The sequence below is a fragment of the Lolium perenne genome, chromosome 4 (assembly GCF_019359855.2).
Source record: "Lolium perenne isolate Kyuss_39 chromosome 4, Kyuss_2.0, whole genome shotgun sequence".
NCBI classification, from domain to species: domain Eukaryota; kingdom Viridiplantae; phylum Streptophyta; class Magnoliopsida; order Poales; family Poaceae; genus Lolium; species Lolium perenne.
In genome coordinates, this window is record NC_067247.2 from 212,755,125 (window position 1) to 212,759,012 (window position 3,888).

General features: G+C 41.5%; 1 long non-coding RNA gene across 13 annotated transcripts; it reads left to right on the top strand.

Moving 5' to 3' along the window:
* The first annotated feature begins 248 nt into the window (after positions 1-248).
* On the top strand, positions 249-3,358 carry LOC127295055 (uncharacterized). 13 transcript variants are annotated; one of them, XR_011743298.1, is made up of 8 exons: positions 250-705; positions 790-875; positions 975-1,223; positions 1,392-1,793; positions 1,888-2,130; positions 2,332-2,595; positions 2,728-2,828; positions 2,932-3,358. It is a non-coding gene; the product is annotated as an uncharacterized lncRNA (long non-coding RNA). The 13 variants fall into 13 exon arrangements; XR_011743300.1 differs by having other exon boundaries at positions 1,407-1,793; XR_011743296.1 differs by having other exon boundaries at positions 250-454; positions 592-705; positions 975-1,793.
* Positions 3,359-3,888: the final 530 nt, after the last annotated feature.

Sequence of the window (3,888 nt, forward strand, 5' to 3'; positions counted from 1 at the left end):
TTGTTAGGGCATAGTGCCTAGTGTTCGTAATTGGTACTTTGATGATATTGTTGCAACTTGTTATGCTTAATGCTTGTCACTAGGGCCCGAGTGCCATGATCTTAGATCTCAACATATTATTATCTATCTATCTATTATATAATTAAAACAACAAACATTGTATGGCCCAGATTAAGCAACAAGCAAGGAACGGTTTAGATTTAAAAAAACTATCCGCGCATGAGTTTACTACTAGCAGCAAAGCCGCCTCTTCCAGGTTCCAACCACGTAACCCCTACCCTTTCCTCATCTCTTCGCTTGCAGGAAAATAAAGGAGAAAAGTCTCCCTGGCGGCATGGATCTGGTGGCGGCGAGTTCAATCCTACAGCCGTCGCGCTTCCTGACTGCTGCTCCAATTAGTTCTCATTACGCTGGAGAAGACCGGAAAAGTCTCCTCTACCTCCCATCGTTGTTGGTATCTACTGTGTGTCTCATCGATCTGGCGGCGGCGACTTCAATCGGGCTGCCCATTGCGTTTTCTGACTCCTCTAATCGGTTCGTATCGCAGTGGTGCTGGCCGGACAAGCTATCTGACTATCTACCTTGTTGTAGGTCTGTACTATGTGTTGCCTTGATCTGGAAAAGGCAAGATATGGAGAGAAGATCATCGCATCATGGCTATGTCGAATCTAGGACCACGCTTCAACGCACTCACGATTTGGAACGGTGGACTTCGGATGTTCTAGCTTGATGCGATCTTTCTTTCTGATGTTCTATGCCTAAATCGTTTGTGACTTTTTATTTTTACAGGAATTTAGTGGCCTTGATAGTTATATGCAACAACGAAAGTACACATCTATATGAAGAGATCATCAATGCTAATCTTCTTCCAACATGTAAGTCTCCTCATGATTTTTGTAGTACATATATCTTGCTTGCAAAAAGATATGCAAATAAGTTACCTAATGTAAAACGTTTTGGCCCTAACTTCCTAGCTTCCTAGAAAATCACGCCAGCAATAGTCGGTGAAGGGACTACATGCATCATGCAGTTCACCATCTCTTTCCAAGGCCATAATAGTCCATAAAGCAAATGTGGAGGTAAAACGGCAGAATTTTTAAGCAGGTCGAGCAGCCTCAATAACCTTGCCCAATGGAGGCACTACAGCGGACTACCGGACTGGTGATGCAGTAGTTCATCCTCGCGCATATGGTTCAGGTCTAGCTCATGCCGCAACTCAACAGGCAAGTAATCTCAATTCAGCAACTTACAAGTTCAGTTCTCCAAACCGTCCAATTCTTTAATATAGAACCCAATAAAAATCGCATCGATTCCTCATGTGACATCAATAGAAAATCCCCGCTGTGTACGAACTGAACAATAAAATGATGAGATCCTTTGTGTTCTTGGAGGGGATGAGCTTACAGCTGACAACAATGGAGATAAGAGTAGTGTTGAAGGTTAAGTTGTGGGAGGATGGAAACCAATGAGAATAAGTTTTCCATGTGAAGACTACGAGCTTTCAAGAAAAGGGTATGAGACTACGAGGATGTCCTGCGTCTGGCGGTGCATGGTGAGACTGACAGCAGCATCAACGAAAAGAATTACCCCCGTCCTTCCTTCTAGCGGCGGCACAGGCATCACGATCCATACGACCGTCCTCTCATCCTCCATATCGCTGCTCCACTTCTCAATTGGGAATCAATCTAAAAAAGGTACGATCCAAACCCAGTTCCCGTATCATCGCTGCTCCGCTTCTCAAATGGTGTCGTAAATTCTCTCTCTTCCATGCACGTGAATCAATCTAAAAAAAGGTACAATCCAGGCCCAATTTCCATGTTCTGACCAAGCAGCAATCCAGTATCAATGTTTACTCTACCGGATTCCCCTTAATGTTTGATGCAGCAGAGGACGAGCTGCCGGCTGTTTGAATTAGATCGGATGGCCGCCACCATCGGTGATGATGCTCAGCAACGAACTGCGGCCGACCCGGGGCGCAGCTTCACCTCCTTCATGCCTGCAGGAGACAAGTAATAATTGGTTCATGAGGAGCATTACTGATGTAGTCTTGCCGGAGAAATAACAAACATAGCTAGCAGCAGCATTATGTCCGACGATGATATCATCTATCCACTGGTAGTTCATACTCAGGTAATCTCTCCTCCTAAATTTATGTTATGGATTACATGCACCTCCAGGCCTCATGGTTATTCTTTGTTTGTACCGATGGTTGTTGGACAGCTATTTCCTTAAAAAGTAACATTAACATGGAATTACATCTTATGCTTGGTTACTACGTGCGTGTTTTGTTTAGTCTAACAGGCTCAGCTGATTGTTGTGTCTATGGTTAAGCTTGCACAACAGATTAATTAGCTCCTCTAGCTAGCTTGGTATAGGAGCACCAGATCAATCAGGCCAGCTTACGCTTTGCTGGTACGTGCAAGTTTTGCTTTAGCCAAAAGCACCAGTCAGCGGCGAGCCGTTCACGAGGACTTCCACATCGAGCAAGTCCCGCAACTGCAAGTCCACCTTGCCGGAAAATAACATGTGCGACCTGAGGGCGTGTGATCAAGGATGGCATGTCGCCATGTTGGAGTATCCGGTCATCTATTACAGGTATAGCTTGCATCCTGCTAATTTCAGTTTGTAGCTAGCCATTTAGTAATTTACAAGTTTGAGGTGTATTAGTTATCACTACAGAATTGATCCAAATTGTAGTTACTCTATTGTATATGTCACAATTGTTAGAACGAACGGTGCAAGGCATATCACGAGTATTTGGCACATCGAAAATGTGCCAACATGGGAGCAATGCTGACACATCGGGTTATCATATCGATCTGTTGCAGGTATAGTTTGCATCCATCTTTATTATTTTCCGTTGGATCAAAGAACAATCCATTTACCATTCAAATTGTATTATATATAGGTTAATATATCTATTAATTTCAGAATTGCGATAATTAAGTGTTGATTCAAATATATTGCCGTATATTCCCCGGTTGCGAGAACAGATAGGGCAAGATATATCACGAGTATTCGCACGCTGATCATGTGCCAAGTGAGGAAGCATGTGAAAAGAAGCCACAATGAAGTATCAGATCGACCCGTTAAAAGTATAGTTTGGATAGTCGATCATGTGCCAAATGAGGAAGTGTGCGAAAAGAAGCCACAATGAAGTATCAGATCGACCCGTTACAAGTATAGTTTGGATAGTTACTTTTTATGAATCCAGCCATTTGATAATTGTCCAGTTGGACGTGCAGTTCTCACTATAGAGCTGAAAACAAAATTCTGGGAAAATTTATGTACTATAGATTTGCTATTTGAATGGTGAAAACAAATATACCGTGGCATATGCCATGGTTGTGAGAGCTGATGAGGCCTGGTATATCATGCATGGTGCTTCATCAACAAAAGTCTCAAGAACTTACATATGAACATCATATTTCTACCGTGCAATATTACTAGAAGAGATGGGCAAGATCGGATTGCCGCAGTTTTCCATCCGTTCGTTGTTGTTTGGATAACAAGTCCCACAACCATTTTAGAGGAATGGATCGATGTTTTTGTTTAATAATTAGAAGAAATTTAGAGATCCCTAGAGTTGGATTCTTGGCATTACACAAATGGGTACTAGGAACTTGAGGTTGCTTTTTATTTGATATATTCATAATTCATAAATTACAGGGTGCCATGTATTGTATACCGTTAGATTGCAAATTAAATTACTATATGTAACACATAATTAGCTAGGTTTTTTATGGCTTTGAATGTAAATACAAAATTTAATATTTTTACTGCAAACTTCATTACTACTTATCTATTAAAGGTTCTATTACCAAGATTTTGCAAAAGTTAATGTATACTTTAAAATTTAACTGACATAAAAGGATTAAAAATGCATTT